General features: G+C 42.8%; 1 protein-coding gene across 2 annotated transcripts in view; it reads left to right on the forward strand.

The window, feature by feature from the left end:
- Positions 1–18,459, forward strand: part of ASTN2 (astrotactin 2) — a 433,657-nt gene that overhangs the window by 39,972 nt on the left and 375,226 nt on the right. The gene's annotated exons all lie outside the window — the stretch shown is intronic.

Raw genomic sequence — 18,459 nt, forward strand, 5'->3', positions numbered from 1 at the left:
ATAGATGGAAACCCAAAGCTTTGCATGGACAGCATTTGAAAAACATTGAAGGAAAATGTGATGACAACTTGACATGGGCATGGCTTAAGATGGGAACCATCAAGAAAGAAATGGAAGGTTTAATACTGGCTGCTCAAGAACAAGCACTACACACTAATGCCATGAAAGCAAAGATACAAAAATCCACCGACAATCCAAACAGCCAACTTTGCAACAACAAAGTCGAAACTGTTTCACATTTAATATGTGAATGCAGCAAAATTGCACAAACTGATTACAAAGCTAGACACGACCGAGTTGCTAAATTAATCCACTGGTCATTATGTAAAAAATATGACTTACCTGTATCCAAAAAGTCATGGGAACATAAAGTGGAAAAAGTTATAGAAAATGAGAAAGTGAAGATCTTGTGGGACTTTCGAATACAGACGGATCGTCACTTGGAACACAACACATCAGATATCACAGTTGTCGAAAACCGAAATGTACAATTTATTGACATCGCGGTACCAGGAGATGCCAGAGTCGAAGAAAAAGAACTGGAAAAAATCATGAAATATTGCAGCCTGGCCATCGAAACTACACAGCTATGGATGAAACATGTAAGAGTGATACCCATTGTCATCGGGGCACTTGGTACCATGTCCAAGAATCTTATAACATACATCAGCAAATTGCAGCTTCCTGCAATAACACCAGCAGAACTGCAAAAAACTGTGCTACTTGGAACATCGTACATCTTAAGAAGGTACTTGGTTGATACCTAGGACGCTGGCAGCAACCCATATCAACCATTAGCACCAGTCAATGGTATTTGTGATGCATTTTTGAATGTTCAGTTGACTGAGTTTCATGTTTAATGAATAAAGATAATAATAATAATAATAATAATAATAATAATAATAATAATGTTCTCCAGTAGTAATCTCGTAATGACGGTGCTTTTCCCTCATAATATCAATACATATTAATTATTAATAACAATCAACATTAATAAGTTACAATAATCAAGCCTAATAGTAAAATTAATCTTTCTCTTGTGATTTTAGAAGTTCTAACTCCTGTTTCTCTAATTTAACCATCGATAGAACAGATCAAAATATTCAGTGTCTTTCTTTAATTTCAAGAGTTAGTTTATTCATTTCTGCACATTCTAATATTTTTGTTATTATCTTTTCTTCTGTAGGGATCTCCTCACCCTTCCAAGGTTGTGCAAACATAATTCTGGCCACTGTTAACACATGTACTATTAAATATACATTTCCTTTTACTGTATTTTTCTGGTATAATGCCCATCAGAAGTATTTCCAGTTTTAAATCTATATGTTCCTTTATCATTTTTTTTCTATCCAGGTGTGTAGTTTACATACTATTTTGATGGCTGGCTCCGGTATCGGTGCTTTTCCACTATGGCAGCTTTACAGTAGTGCTTCCCAAATGTTTTTTTAAAAAAAGAAACTGAAAAAAAAACTAAACCCAGAAATAGCAGGCTTTGGCATATGAACTCTGGCAGCAGAAGGGAAGGAGAAATGGTTTCTCCATCCACCCATTGATTCAGTCAGTTTGTCTGTCCATTTATCCATGCATCAATTCATTCAACTTATCTCTATATATCCATCCATCCATCCATCCATCCATCCATCCATCCATCCATCTATCCATTCACACAATGTATCTATCTCTCTATCCATCCACCCCTCTATTCACTCAAGTTATCTCTCTCTCAATCTATCTACCTTCACTCTCTCTCTCCATCCATCCATCCATCCATCCATCCATCCATCCATCCATCTATCCATTCACACAATGTATCTATCTCTCTATCCATCCACCCCTCTATTCACTCAAGTTATCTCTCTCTCTATCTACCTTCACTCTATCTATCCATCCATCCAACCATCCATCCATCCATCCATCCATCCATCCATCCATCCATCTATCCATTCACACAATGTATCTATCTCTCTATCCATTCACCCCTCTATTCACTCAAGTTATCTCTCTCTCAATCTATCTACCTTCACTCTATCTATCCATCCATCCAAACATCCATCCATCCATCCATCCATCTATCCATTCACACAATGTATCTATCTCTCTATCCATCCACCCCTCTATTCACTCAAGTTATCTCTCTCTCAATCTATCTACCTTCACTCTATCTATCCATCCATCCAACCATCCATCCTACTCAAGTTATCTGCATATATATATGTACATATCTATCTATCTATCTATCTATCTATCTATCTATCTATCTATCTATCATCTCTCCATCCATCCATCCAACCAACCACCCATCTATTCACTTAAGTTATCTGTATATACAGTATGTATGTACATTTCATCTATCTATCTATCTATCTATCTATCTATCTATCTATCTATCTATCTATTTATCTATCTATCTATCTATCTATCTATCTATCTATCTATCTATCTCTTGCTATTTATCTCTCTCTCTCTCCATCCATCCATCCAGCCAACCACCCATCTATCTTTCTTCTATCATCCATCCATCTTTTCCCTCATCTCCATCTCCAGTCACTCCATCCCACTAACCCTCCAGTGTGATTTAACCATAAAGGTCTTGAACTTAAGACAATGATTTCATCTATACTTATCCACAGAAGTTCCTATCTTTCGGCCCAAGTTAAGTAACCAGGATAACTCCGGGGAATGTACAGGATACAAATGTAGTAATGAATAAAAAAATTAAATTAAATTAAACGAACAAATGAATGAAATGTTAAGGAATGGATAACAGTTGGTGAGGATATGCATAAAATTGTGCTCTGTTATTGGGCCAGTTAGGTTCTTCTTTTTTTTTTTTTTAAAGGTAGCTATTTAGCTTTGTGTGTTGCTCAGCAAATGAGCTCCCTCCTTCTCCCTTTAAACTATCTTTATTTTTAGCAATTTATTTTCTCATACTGCAGGGCAGTCAGAATTGATATAGCGCACATGTATATCAATCCCCAGTTTCCTTCCCCCCAACACCACAGCGTTGTTACTCTTTTATTTTCTTAGTGTTTAATAAAAAGCATTGAACCAGCGTTGCTTAAATTGAATTTGCTTGCTCGGGCTGCGAGGCCAGTAACAACAAAATCAAATATTTGAACCAAAGGCAGTCCAGATTTTTTTGTGTTCGGGCCAACAGAGACAAATTATTACACCGAGGGCTGGATTGCTTATTTGGTCTAGTGAAATGCGGGTCATCTCTTCCATGTAACACAACGCTGATTAGGTCCCCTATTTATCGTGGGATTATGAAATCCCACGTGCTCCTGAGCTGACCTTATTTCCAAGTTCTAATAATAAGGGTGATCGAGCACGTGCACCAAACTTTCTTGAGCTTCTTAATCGGGTTTTAATGTTTTCCATGCATGCTTTTTTTCCATGGATGATTTATTCCATTGGCGGTCTTGAATTATGCCAAGAAGTGCAAACGGTGGAGTTACAGATTAACGAGAGTCGGAAGGGACCTTGTAGGTCATCTAGTCCACCCCTCCCCCAGCCAAACAGGAGCCCCTACATCATTTTTGACAAATGGCAGTCCAGTCTCTTCTTGAAAACTTCCAGTGATGAAGCTCCCACAACTTCAGAAAGCAACTTCTGTTTCACTGGTTGATTGTTTTCACCAATATCAATTATAATTATCCTTCTCATCTTCCTCACTGTCTCATCTTTCCTACTACATACTCATGTTGGTATCTATGATTATTCACTTGTTTGTTTGTTTGTTTGTTTGTTTATTTAAATTTATATACCGCCCTTCTCCCCAGGAGGACTCAGGGCGGTGGATAGCCAGAAATTAAGACATATATAGTACAAAAGTTAAGAAAAAACTAAAATAGATTAAATCAGCGGCATTACCAATTTAAAAGCCTTGGTAGTACAGTGGTCTAAGGCACCCTGTTATTAAGTTATTAAGACCAGCTGCCTGCAATTACTGCTGGTTCGAATCTCTCCAAGGCTCAAGGTTGACTCAGCCTTCCATCCTTTCTAAGGTAGGTAAATTGAGGACCCAGTTGTGGGGGCAATAAGTTGACTTTGTATAAATATACAAAAGGATGAAGGCTATTGCTGAGCACATTGTAAGCTGCCCTGAGTCTCCGGAGAAGGGCGGCATATAAATCAAATTTTTAAAAAAATAAAAAATCCCAATCTATAAAATCAAAAAATTCCCAATTTAAAACCCAAAACCCAATAAAATTAAAGGATTAAAAATCCCCATTAAAATAATTTAAGCTGTTGGGTCTTATGATTAATGATTGCAGCTGTGATCCATGATCTATGACCTATCACTTTGTTGTTTGTATGTACACTGAGAGCTTATGTACCGGAGACAGATTCCTTGTGTGTCCTACCACTCTTGGCCAATAAAGAGGTCTATCTGTCTGTCCGTCTGTCTATCGATCTATATCTAATAATATTCATACTGGTTCTGTCTATCTATATCATCTCTATGTATCTATTTATGTATCTATACAGGGGTGGGTTCTACTTACCTTTACTACCGGTTCGCAACGGGGCCGCGCGCATGCACAGAAGTGTTTTGATGATGTCAGGGTCAGTGGGCGGGGCCTCCCGCTGGTTTTACTACCGGTTCTATAGAACCGGTGAGAACCAGGAGCAACCTACCACTGTATCTATATTATCTATAGAAAACATGGCTAAATAGGATGGCATTACATCCGGGTGAGTGGGTGGGTGGCCACAGTCGCCACTACTAGTTCCCCAAAACCGGTCCAAACCGGCTGAATACCACCTCTGCGTCTGTCTATCCATCAATCTATCTGTCTATCTGTCTTTTTTTTTATATAAAAGTTTTTTATTTTATAGACAAACAAACATACAATATACAATCAATCATTCAGTGAATCATCTGAGTACATCTTCTGTGTCTTCTTCCTACTCCTTCCACTATTTATCACATCTTCATTCATTATAACATTTCTCCCGCATTTCTTACTTTTCTATTAATACATTTATCTATCTTCTTTCTGTTCTTTCTCCTTCACTCATTTCATAACAACATTCCCATATATATATATATATATATATATATATATATATATATATATATATGTGTGTGTGTGTGTGTGTGTGTGTGTGTGTGTGTGTGTGTGTGTGTAGGTCTTTGGTTATTCGGGTTTTCTCCCGCGTAAAATTGGAGGTTTCTTGGCAACGTTTCGACGAAGTCTCATTCGTCATCTTCAGGCTGGTGTTCTCGGCTTCGTGCTTCTAGGAGCAATGTGTGTGATCGCAGCTGTTTCTTCCTTTTAATATATATATCTTTTATATATATATAAAATATATAATTTTATATATTTATATATATGCTGGAAGCACGAACCCGAGAACACCAGCCTGAAGATGACGAATGAGACTTCGTCGAAACGTCGCCAAGACACTTCCAATTTTACGTGGGAGAAGACCCGAATAACCAAAGACATATATATATATATATATATATATATATATATATATATATATATATATATATATATATATATATCTTCTCTAACCAATGATAAAATTGTCCCCATATCTTAAAATGTTCCGATTCCTCTCTTTAATTATCAAAGTCAATCTGTTCATTTCTGCACAATCCAATATTTTCTTAATTACTTCTCCCTCTGTAGGGATTTTCTCTGCTTTCTATCTTTGCACAAATACTTTCCTCGCTGCAGTGTCTATCTGTCTGTCTGTCTATCTGTCTATCTATCTGTCTATCTGTCTATCTGTCTATCTGTCTATCTGTCTAACTATCTAACTATCTAACTATCTAACTATCTGTCTATCCATCTATCCGTCTGTCAATCCATCTATCTATCTATCTATCTATCTATCTATCTATCTATCTATCTATCATCTATCTATCTAGTATTTATCTATTTATCTATCTAATAATATTCTTACTGGTGTGTTAAAAGGGTTGTCTATTTCAGTTTTTGTGGGCTGGCTGAATATTCAATTGACTTGAAACTGAATAGAATTTTTTTTAAAAAAAAAGAAAGAAAAGGGTATGAATTGAAGAAGTGAGACACGGACCATGGGTGCGAGACCCGAAGATTTGAAAGGCTCAAGATCAAATTCATGGCAAGTTAATCTATTGATGACAGTTAATCGTGAGAGCAATCAGAGGTGATTTGCCAACAGCAGGAAAGGACTACGTCTCTCTTACTCAGTAGATATGTACCATCTTTAATCTTTTAGATGGCTTCCTTTCATAAGCTCTTAGACAAATCCATTCAAATTATAGCTGTCAGGTCACCTTACTCTGCAGCATTCATTAACTGTTCCTTTCAAACAACTAATAGGTTAGTGGCCCAAATGGAAGTCTCCTTCCCCTTTTCTTTTGCCTTTTTTTTTTTAATCCACTTAACTTAACCAGATTGCATTTATTGAAATGCTTTGCTCTCCTGACTCTTAATTTGAGATGGCATCAACAAGTGACTGTGAAAAGGGATCTTGGGCTGAATGCATTAGCTCCCTTTCCCCCTTTTGTTGGGAGAGACGTAATGGGCATTGACAGAGCAGGCAAGATGGGGGCTTTGTAAGGGTGGGTGGATAGATAGATAGATAGATAGATAGATAGATAGATAGATAGATAGATAGATAGATAGATAGATAGATAATAGTTACACACACAGATATTATAGATAGATAAACATAGTTAGATGATAGATGATAGATAGATAGATAGATAGATAGATAGATAGATAGATAGATAGATAGATAGATTATAGTTACACACAGAGACATTGTAGATAGATTGACATAGTTAGATGACAGATGATAAATAGATGATAGTTACACACACAGATATTATAGATAGATAGACATAGTTAGATGATAGATAGATAGATAGATAGATAGATAGATAGATAGATTATAGTTACACACACAGACATTGTAGATAGATTGACATAGTTAGATGACAGATGATAAAAAGATAGATAGATAGATGATAGATAGATAGATAGACAGAAAGACAGTCAGACAGACAGACAGACATAGACAGATGTACATAGACTAGATAGAGAGATGATAGATAGAGAGAGAGAGATAGACAGACAGACACATATAGATAGACAGAGATAGATAGATAGATAGATAGATAGATAGATGATAGATAGACAGAGAGAGACAGACAGACAGATATGATACAGACAGACAGAACCAGTATTATTATTATTAGATAGATAGATGATAGATAGATGGATGGATAGATGGATGGATGGGTGGGTGGGTGGATGATAGATAGATAGATAGATAGATAGATAGATAGATAGATAGATGTACTCCATTTGGAGAGAGTTGATTCTGAGGTACCGGTAAAAGAGAATATTTGTAGCTTAAGGTTGAACTGTAGGATCTTTGGTGGTCTCTGAGATTGGTTGTTTTCTTGCAGACGTTTCATGATCCAACTAGGTAACATCATCAGTGCTTAGAAGGGAGGTTGAGGAGGAGGAGGAGGAGGAGGACTAAGGGGTCCTTGGTGCTCTCTTAAGCTTTTTTGCTTTCTTGCAGACATTTCATTACCCAACAAGGTAACATCATCAGTGCTAAAAGAGAGGGCTAGGACCCCACTCTCTAGTAGCCCAGATGTTGTCACCTCATCGGGTAATGAAACATCTGCAAGAAAAGAACCCAGCTCAAAGATCAAGAAGGATTTGAAGGCATTTGGCCTTGACTCTTCGGATGAGCTTTCTAAATCAAAGCAAAACATGGATGCTTCTGTATTGATCCAAGCCACTTGGGTTTTCTGAATCACTTTGGCAGACTGCAGAAAGTTGCCTTCGCTGAATGACAATTGCCGTTTCCACATCCAACCTCCTATTGGATGAGGAACATTTTCCGCCAAAGGTAGAAAGCTTTTCCAGCATCCCGTGGGAGTTTAAATTAAGCATTAAAAGCTTTTGTTTCCCCTCCTGTAATATATATAAAAAAAGCTTTTATTTCCCGTGACTAAAATATTCATTTGTGCGCAGTGGAAAATAGTTTCTATTGCGAACAAGAAGTGTGTGTGTGGTGGGAGCAGACACAAGAACAACAAATGTTGATTTAAGTGACAAATGTTTGGCATTAGGAGAAATTGTTGGAATATCTCCGAACTAAATAATGTCATGTAATAAACTCTTAGGAAGGCCTGATGTAATTACTTCCAAGAACACACAAATCTTTATTGCAAACTCCATCTTGGCGATATTTGATGAAGCTGCTTATCCTTTAAAAAAAAGAGAGAGAGAGAGTTCGCTTTTAATTTTCTTTTCTTTTTTTTTTTGAGGGGGAGGATATGTACGGGGAAGAAAGGTTGACCTTTGCATTGGCTTATTAAAAGTATTGCGTTCTATTGATTTTGCCATTTTTCTCATGCCCCACTGTTCGCTTTACTGCACGACAGCAAAAGTTCTCAGAGGCCAAAAGAACAGAGAGGAGAAATAAAAATGTGGATTTAAGAGGCTGAGCATAGAATAACAGAGTTGGAGGTCCTCTAGTCCAACCTCTGGAAGAGGTTTTTTTTTTTTTTGCTTTTAATTTATATGCCGCCTTTCTCCGGAGACTCAGGGCGGCTTACAATGCGTTAAGCAATAGCCTTCATCCTTTTGTATATTTATACAAAGTCAGCTTTTCTTTCTTTCTTTCTTTCTTTCTTCCTTCCTTCCTTCCTTCCTTCCTTCTTTCTCTTTCTTTTCTTTTCTTTTTAAATTTGATTTATATGCCGCCCTTCTCCGGAGACTCAGGGCGGCTTACAATGCGTTAAGCAATAGCCTTCATACTTTTGTATATTTATACAAAGTCAGCTTTTCTTTCTTTCTTTCTTTCTTTCTTTCTTTCTTTCTTTCTTTCTTTCTTCCTTCCTTCTTTCTCTTTCTTTTCTTTTCTTTTTAAATTTGATTTATATGCCGCCCTTCTCCGGAGACTCAGGGCGGCTTACAATGCGTTAAGCAATAGCCTTCATCCTTTTGTATATTTATACAAAGTCAGCTTATTGCCCCCACAATCTGGGTCCTCATTTCACCTACCTTAGAAAGGATGGAAGGCTGAGTCAACCTTGAGCCTGGTGAGATTCGAACTTGCAGTAATTGCAACCAGCAGATGTTAATAACAGTGCTTTAGTCCACTGTGCTACCAAGGCTCTGTATTGAATGAAGGGAACTTTCTCATATACTATATGAGGTCTTCTAGTCCAACCCCTGGTTGACTAGATTGAATGAAGGGAATTATCTCATTTGGGGTCTCTTGGGAGCTGGATCTAACCCTTTGGACTAGTTAACTTGTGTGGGTTAAAGAATAACAGAGTTGGAAGGGACCTTGGAGGTCTTCTCGTCCAACCTTCTGCTCAAGCAGGAGATCCGATATCAGAACATTTCTCCGGAGTTCTAGGTTGGTTCTCTCCTTGATTAGTTTCCATTTCTTGATGGAAATGGAAAAAAAACCCACATGAAATCACATTGGATTGTGGGAAGCCGGGAGGAAGTAGCAGACCGCCAAGACTATAGTGCTATTTAATGCTACGCATCAGATAGGAGAGTTTGCTTGGCTAGAAAGGCGAATATCGAGAAGGCTATCCTCATGTCCATTCTAGGAATTGTCCTTGAGTGTCTTCTGCAGATACAAATATTCAATGCTTAATATTCTCAGAGTTAGCAGGTCTTTCTTTCTTTCTTTCTTTCTTTCTTTCTTTCTTTCTATCTATCTATCTATCTTTGTTTCCTTCCTTGCTTGCTTCCTTCCTTTCCTCCCTCCCTCCCTCTTCCTTCCTTCCTTCCTTCTTCCCTCCTCCCTCCTCCCTTCCTTCCTTCTTCCTTCCTTTCTTTCTTTCTTTCTTTCTTTCTTTCTTTCTTTCTTTCTTTCTATCTATCTTTGTTTCCTTCCTTGCTTGCTTGCTTCCTTCCTTTCCTCCCTCCCTCCCTCTTCCTTCCTTCCTTCCTTCTTCCTTTCTTTCTTTCTATCTTTGTTTGCTTCCTTCCTTCCTTCCTTCCTTCCCTCCCTCCCTCCCTCCCTCTTCCTTCTTTCCTTCCTTCTTCTTCCCTCCTCCCTCCTCCTTCCTTCCTTCTTCCTTCCTTCCTTCCTTTCTTTCTATCTTTCTTTCCTTCCTTCCTTCCTTCTTCTTCCCTCCTCCCTCCTCCCTTCCTTCCTTCTTCCTTCCTTCCTTCCTTCCTTCCTTCCTTCCTTCCTTCCTTTCTATCTTTGTTTCCTTCCTTCCTTTCTTCCTTTCTTTCCTCCTTCTCTCCCTCCCTCCCTCTTCCTTCCTTCCTTCCTTCCTTCCTTCCTTCCTTCCTTCCTTTCTTTCTTTCTTTCTTTCTTTCTATCTTTGTTTCCTTCCTTCCTTCCTTCCTTTCTTTCCTCCTTCTCTCCCTCCCTCCCTCTTCCTTCCTTCCTTCCTTCCTTCCTTCCTTCCTTCCTTCCTTCCTTCCTTCCTTCTTCTTCCCTCCTCCCTCCTCCTTCCTTCCTTCCTTCCTTCTATCTTTCTTTCTTTCTTTCTTCCTTTCTTTCTTTCTTTCTTTCTTTCTTTTTCTTTCCATCCTTATAATAGCATTTTGAAGTTCTCAAGAATTGGAACTTATTCGGAACTTTCTTACATTAATGCTACCTTTTTTTTTTTTTCCCCTCAAAGCAATCATTTCTGGTAAAGAACTTGGAATTAAAGTCCCCGAGAATAGATAATAGGATTTATGTGAAGAGATAGCCACGAAGCCAAAAAAAATAAAGCCAAATGGAGCTTTTTTTCTGAAGAGGTAAAATTCTCTTTGCAACCGCGCTTTCATTTTCAGCTGCACTGGCCGTATATCAACTGGACAATAAAAGCCGATGTTATGACCTCCAAGTAGAGCTATAAAAAATACTGCAAGGGGGGAAAAAAAAGAAAGAAACGAAAGACAGACCTGCGATATTTGGCATTAGGGAGCAGATGGGAAGAGAGGATGTAGAACGTGGGGCATAGAATAACAGAACCGGAAGGGACCTTAGAGGTCTTCTAGTCCAACCCCCTGCTCCAGTAGCAGACTCTATATCATTTCAGACAAATGACTGTCCAGTCTCTTCTTAAAAACCTCCAGTGATGGAGTTCCCACAATATCTGAAGACAAGCTGGTTAATTCTCTTACTGTTAGGAAATTTCTCCTTAGTTCTAGGTTGCTCCTCTCCTTGGTTAGTTTCCATCCATTGCTTCTTGTCTTGTCTTCCGGTGCTTTGGAAAATAGGTTGACCCCCCTCTTTTTTGTAGAGCCCCTCAAATATTGGAAGGCTGCTATCACGTCTCTCTTCGTCCTTCTCTTCATTAAACTAGACCTACCCAATTCCTTCGTATGTTTTAGCCTCCAGCCCCCTACTCGTTTTTGCTGCTCTCCTCTGCACTTTTTCCAGAGTCTCAACGACATCTTTTGATACCATGTTCGATAACATGATATGGTATCAGGGCTCCATCTTATCGGAGGCCTTCCGTTTCATCTGTTCTCTGCAGCTGTTTCTGTACCAGATGTTTGCTACCCCTCGCTTTGATTCCATTGTGGGTTGCAGAACCCTCATTATGAACTCCTAATGGGAATGGGAAGAACAGGAGGAAGAGCTGCATCCAAGGTAATTATCAGATAAAAGAAATTTGAGTCCTGGGCAGGACGGAGCCAGAGGTGGGTTTCAACAGGTTCAGACCAGTTCTGGAAAACCGGTAGTGGAAATTTTGAGTAGTTCGGAGAACCGGTAGTAAAAATTCTGACTGGCCCTGCCCCCATCTATTCTCTGTCGCCCAAGTCCCAGCTGATCGGGAGGAAATGGGGATTTTGCAGTAACCTTCCCCTGGAGTGGGGTAGGAATGGAGATTTTACAGTATCCTTCCCCTGTCACGCCCACCAAGCCACGCCCACCAAGCCATGCCATGCCCACCAAGCCACGCCCACAGAACTGGTGCAGTGGCCTAGAGGTGGAGCTCTTGCCTGATGATCAGGAGGCTGTGAATTTGATCGTAGGTAGATATTTCTGTCTCTGAGCATGATGAGAATGTATCTGCTGAATATAACTCCGGATTGGCGACTGGAAGGGCATCTGGCCAGTAAACACTCTGCTAACTTCATTCAGTTGCCTAGTCTCTCCACCCAGGAATGGATTATGCGGGAAGAATAAGGAGAGGGAGAAGGAGAAGAAGAGGAGGAGGAGGAGAGGAAGAGGAAGAGGAAGAAGAAGAAGAAGAAGAAGAAGAAGAAGAAGAAGAAGAAGAAGAAGAAGAAGAAGAAGAAGAAGAGGAGGAGGAGGAGGAGGAGGAGGAGGAGGAGGAGGAGGAGGAGGAGGAGGAGGAGGAGGAGGAGATGCAGGAAGAGGAGGAGGAGGAGGAGGAGGAGAAGAAGGAGGAGGAGGAGGAGGAGGAGGAGAAGGGGAAGGAGGAGGAGGAGGAGATGCAGGAGGAGATGCAGGAGGAGAAGGGGAAGGAGGAGGAGGAGGAGGAGGAGGAGGAGGAGATGCAGGAAGAGGAGGAGGAGATGGAGGAGGAGAAGAAGGAGGAGGAGGAGGAGGAGGAGAAGGGGAAGGAGGAGGAGGAGGAGATGCAGGAGGAGATGCAGGAGGAGAAGGGGAAGGAGGAGGAGGAGGAGGAGGAGGAGGAGGAGGACAAGGAGATGCAGGAAGAGGAGGAGGAGATGGAGGAGGAGGAGGAGGAGGAGAAGAAGGAGAAGGAGGAGGAGGAGGAGGAGGAGGGGAAGGAGGAGGAGGAGGAGGAGGAGGAGGAGGAGGACAAGGAGATGCAGGAAGAGGAGGAGGAGATGGAGGAGGAGGAGGAGGAGAAGGGGAAGAAGGAGGAGGAGGAGGAGGAGGAGGAGGAGGAGGAGGAGGAGGAGGAGGAGGAGGAGGAGGAGAAGGGGAAGGAGAGGAGGACGAGGATGAGGACGAGGACGAGGACGAGGAGGACGAGGAGAACGAGGAGGAGGCTACTCTTCCTTTCCTTTTCCTCCAAGTGAACAGTTTCTCTTTGCTTTAAGCATGGAGCAGCCTGCCAAGCCGAGAGCTTGCCCTGTGCAGGCACAGATGGTCCTTGATGGGCTGGTGGATTTAAAGCCACAAACGTGGCGTCGCCTTGGTTTCTCTCTCCCAAACGCGGGGAAGTAAACAGCTTCGTGCTTCAGATGGGGGTAGATCCGTCGGTGTCACAATTGAGCTTGAATTTGTTTGCTGAATGAAACCGTCCGCAGGGATTCGGCCGAAGGTTTGGCATCGGTCCATTATTTTCATCCCGGAGCTTTGAGGGCTGCACAGAAGGCAGTTTTTGGAACAGGTCGGGATTTGAGAGCTTTGGGGGGGATGCATTTTTGCAAACCCGAGAAGGCCGTCTTCCAAGTGACTGTCAGAATATGATGTATTAGTAACAGTCAAGCTCAGAAAGCACTAAGGACCTCCTCCTCCTCCTCCACTCCACCAACCCCACTCCCTTCTGGCACTGATGATATTATCTAGTTGGGTAATGAAATATCGGCAAGGAAACCACCAAGCTCAGTGAGCACCAAGGATCCCACAATCCTCCACAGCCAGAAGTTTGATCCTGACTGGTTAACAGTTGATTTCCTTCCTTCCTTCCTTCCTTCCTTCCTTCCTTCCTTCCTTCCTTCCTTCCTTCCTTCCTTCCATCCTTCCTTCCTTCCTTCCTTCCTCCCTCCCTCCCTCCCTCCCTCCCTCCCTCTCTTCCTTCCTTCTTTCCTTCCTCTCTCGCTCCCTTCCTCCCTATCAACTCTGATTTCACCTTTCTTTCCTTCCTTCCTTCCTTCCTTCCTTCCTTCCTTCCTTCCTTCTTTCCTACCTACCTACTCCTTTGATTTCACCCTTCCTTCCATCTTCCCTCCCTCCCCTTCCTACCTATCTCCTCTGATTTCACCCTTCCTTCCTTCCTTCCTTCCATCCTCCCTCCCTCCCATCCTACCTATGTCCTCTGATTTCACCCCTTCCTTCCTTCCTTATTTCCTTCCTACCTACCTACCTATCTACCTACCTCCTTTGATTCCTTCCTTCCTTCCTTCCTTCCTTCCTTCCTTCCTTCCTTCCTTCCTTCCTTCCTTCCTACCTACCTACCTACCTACCTACCTACCTACCTATCTCCTTTGATTCCTTCTTTCCTTCCTTCCTTCCTTCCTTCCTTCCTTCCTTCCTTCCTTCCTTCCTTCCTTCCTTCCTTCTTTCCTTCCTATCTACCTACCTACCTATCTACCTATCTACCTACCTCCTTTGATTCCTTCCCTCCTTCCTTCCTTCCTTCCTTCCTTCCTTCCTTCCTACCTACCTACCTACCTACCTACCTACCTACCTACCTACCTCCTTTGATTCCTTCCTTCCTTCCTTCCTTCCTTCCTTCCTAGATTGGCAAAACGAAGTCCCAAATTGTTGGGGGCCAATATGCTGACGTTTTAAATCGCTCAGAGAATGCTGTAAAGCATTATGGGATGGTATATAAGTCTAAAGAGTACCATTGCTACTCTTTGAGCTGGACAAGACCCTCCCTCGCAACAAGGCAGTTTTCATTAAGGGGTCTTCTGAGCTACAGGACAACGATTTGGTGGCATGACTGAAACGCCAGGAAGAGCTGGTGCACTCTTTTCCTTATTTCCATCACCCCCGAGCTTATCTGTGCCCCCTAAATTACTCTGCCTTTTATCTCCACACCCCAGGGAAGCTTTCATTGGAAAGATTTACCTTTGTCCTTACTGCTGCTGTCTCTCTTGTCTATATTTATATGCCAAATAAAAATACTTTATTATTCAGATGATGCATGGCTAGGCTGGATGTGCCTCTGAGGATTCTTTGCAGAACCCATAAAACTGCAGCGGCGTTAGAGGCTGAGATCGGGAAGAGAGGAAAGCAGAATAACAGAATTACAGAGGTGGAAGGGACCTTAGAGGTCTTCCAGTCCAACCAGAAGATGTAAGTTAGCCAACTGTTAGCTTGCATCTTAGCAAATAGTTAGCTTGCATCTTGTGTAGGGGGGACAAAATGATTTTCCAAATGGGTTAACAGAATAAGAGTTGGAAGAGATCTTGGAGGTCTTCTAGTCCAACGCCCTGCTCAGGCAGGAGACCGTATACCATTTCAGGAAGGAAGGAAGGAAGGAAGGAAGGAAGGAAGGAAGGAAGGAAGGAAGGAAGGAAGGAAGGAATCAAAGGAGGTATATAGGTAGGTAGGTAGGTAGGTAGGAAGGAAGGAAGGAATCAAAGGAGGTAGGTAGGTAGGTAGGTAGGAAGGAAGGAAGGAAGGAAGGAAGGAATCAAAGGAGGTAGGTAGGTAGGTAGGAAGGAAGGAAGGAAGGAAGGAAGGAATCAAAGGAGGTAGGTAGATAGGTAGGTAGGAAGGAAGGAGGGAGGAAGGAAGGAATCAAAGGAGGTAGGTAGGTAGGTAGGTAGGTAGGAAGGAAGGAAGGAATCAAAGGAGGTAAATAGGTAGGTAGGTAGGTAGGTAGGTAGGTAGGAAGGAAGGAAGGAAGGAAGGAAGGAAGGAAGGAATCAAAGGAGGTAGGAAGGAAGGAAGGAAGGAAGGAAGGAAGGAATCAAAGGAGGTAGGTAGGTAGGTAGGAAGGAAGGAAAGAAGGAAGGAAGAAATCAAAGGAGGTAGATAGGTTAGGTAGGTAGGTAGGTAGGTAGGAAGGAAGGAAGGAAGGAAGGAAGGAATCAAAGGAGGTAGGTAGATAGGTAGGTAGGAAGGAAGGAGGGAGGAAGGAAGGAATCAAAGGAGGTAGGTAGGTAGATAGGTAGGAAGGAAGGAAGGAATCAAAGGAGGTAAATAGGTAGGTAGGTAGGTAGGTAGGAAGGAAGGAAGGAAGGAAGGAAGGAAGGAAGGAAGGAATCAAAGGAGGAAGGAAGGAAGGAAGGAAGGAAGGAAGGAAGGAAGGAAGGAAGGTAGGAAGGAAGGAAGGAATCAAAGGAGGTAGGTAGGTAGGTAGGTTAGGTAGGTAGGAAGGAAGGAAGGAAGGAAGGAAGGAAGGAAGGAAGGAAGGAAGGAAGGAAGGAAGGAAGGGACAAAGTTGGAAGGGACCTTGAAGGTCTTCTAGTCCAACCCCCTGCTCAGGCAGGAGACTTCTTAAACATTTCCAGTGTTGGAGCACCCATCACTTCTGGAGGCAAGCTGTTCCACTGATAAATTGTTCTCACTGTCAGGAAATTTCTCCTCAATTCCAGGCTGCTTCTCTCCTTGATTAGTTTCCATCTGTTGCTTCTTGTCCTGCCCTCAGGTGCTATATATCTACAGCCTGATTGCTTTAACAGAATAACAGAGTTGGAAGGGAGCTTGTAAGTCCTCTAATCCAACCCCCTGCCCAAGTAGGAGACACCATTTCTGACAGATGGCAGTCCAGTCTCTTCTTGAAGGCCTCCAGGGATGAAGCTCCCACAACTTCTGAAGGCAACTTCTGTTCCACGGGTCGATAGTTCTCACGGTCAGGAAATTTCTCCTTATTTCCAGGTAGAATCTCTCCTTGATCGGTTTCCATCCACTATTCCTTGTCTGGCCTTCAGTTGCTTTGGAAAATAGGTTGACTTCCCCCTCTTCTTCTTTGTGGCAGCCCCTCAAATATTGGAAGACTGCTATCGTGTCACCTCTAGTCCTGCTTAGGCATTTGGCAAGTAAAGCTGTGATTTATTTAAAAATGCTATTTCATAGCAGTGGTGAAATCCACATTTTTTTACTACCGGTTCTGTGAGCGTGGCTTGGTGGGCATGGCAGGGGAAGGATACTGCAAAATCTCCATTCCCTCCCCACTCCAGGGGAAGGATACTGCAAAATCTCCATTCCCTCCCCACTCCGGGGGAAGGATACTGCAAAATCTCCATTCCCACCCCACTCCAGGGGAAGGGTACTTCAAAATCTCCATTCCCTCCCCATTCCTGGGGGAAGGATATTGCAAAATCTCCATTCCCACCCCACTCCAGGGGAAGGATACTGCAAAATCTCCATTCCCACCCCACTCCAGGGGAAGGATACTGCAAAATCTCCATTCCCTCCCCATTCCTGGGGGAAGGATATTGCAAAATCTCCATTCCCACTCCAGGGGAAGGATACTGCACAATTTCCATTCCCACCCCACTCCAGGGGAAGGATATTGCAAATTCTGCATTCCCACCCCATTCCAGGGGAAGGATACTGCAAAATCTCCATTCCCTCCCCACTCCAGGGGAAAGATACTGCAAAATCTCCATTCCCACCCCACTCCAGGGGAAGGATACTGCAAATTCTGCATTCCCACCCCATTCCAGGGGAAGGATACTGCAAAATCTCCATTCCCTCCCCACTCCAGGGGAAAGATACTGCAAAATCTCCATTCCCACCCCACTCCAGGGGAAGGATATTGCAAATTCTGCATTCCCACCCCATTCCAGGGGAAGGATACTGCAAAATCTCCATTCCCTCCCCACTCCAGGGGAAAGATACTGCAAAATCTCCATTCCCACCCCACTCCAGGGGAAGGATACTGCAAATTCTGCATTCCCACCCCATTCCAGGGGAAGGATACTGCAAAATCTCCATTCCCACCCCACTCCAGGGGAAGGATACTGCAAAATCTCCATTCCCTCCCCCCTCCAGGGGAAGGATACTGCAAAATCTCCATTCCCACCCCACTCCAGGGGAAGGGTACTTCAAAATCTCCATTCCCTCCCCATTCCTGGGGGAAGGATATTGCAAAATCTCCATTCCCACCCCACTCCAGGGGAAGGATACTGCAAAATCTCCATTCCCACCCCACTCCAGGGGAAGGATACTGCAAAATCTCCATTCCCTCCCCATTCCTGGGGGAAGGATATTGCAAAATCTCCATTCCCACTCCAGGGGAAGGATACTGCACAATTTCCATTCCCACCCCACTCCAGGGGAAGGATATTGCAAATTCTGCATTCCCACCCCATTCCAGGGGAAGGATACTGCAAAATCTCCATTCCCTCCCCACTCCAGGGGAAAGATACTGCAAAATCTCCATTCCCACCCCACTCCAGGGGAAGGATACTGCAAATTCTGCATTCCCACCCCATTCCAGGGGAAGGATACTGCAAAATCTCCATTCCCTCCCCACTCCAGGGGAAAGATACTGCAAAATCTCCATTCCCACCCCACTCCAGGGGAAGGATATTGCAAATTCTGCATTCCCACCCCATTCCAGGGGAAGGATACTGCAAAATCTCCATTCCCTCCCCACTCCAGGGGAAAGATACTGCAAAATCTCCATTCCCACCCCACTCCAGGGGAAGGATACTGCAAATTCTGCATTCCCACCCCATTCCAGGGGAAGGATACTGCAAAATCTCCATTCCCACCCCACTCCAGGGGAAGGATACTGCAAAATCTCCATTCCCTCCCCCCTCCAGGGGAAGGATACTGCAAAATCTCCATTCCCTCCCCACTCCAGGGGAAGGGTACTTCAAAATCTCCATTCCCACCCCATTCCTGGGGGAAGGATATTGCAAAATCTCCATTCCCACCCCACTCCAGGGGAAG

This window comes from Pantherophis guttatus, chromosome 16, assembly GCF_059756535.1.
Source record: "Pantherophis guttatus breed Tessera chromosome 16, ASM5975653v1, whole genome shotgun sequence".
NCBI classification, from domain to species: Eukaryota; Metazoa; Chordata; class Lepidosauria; order Squamata; family Colubridae; genus Pantherophis; species Pantherophis guttatus.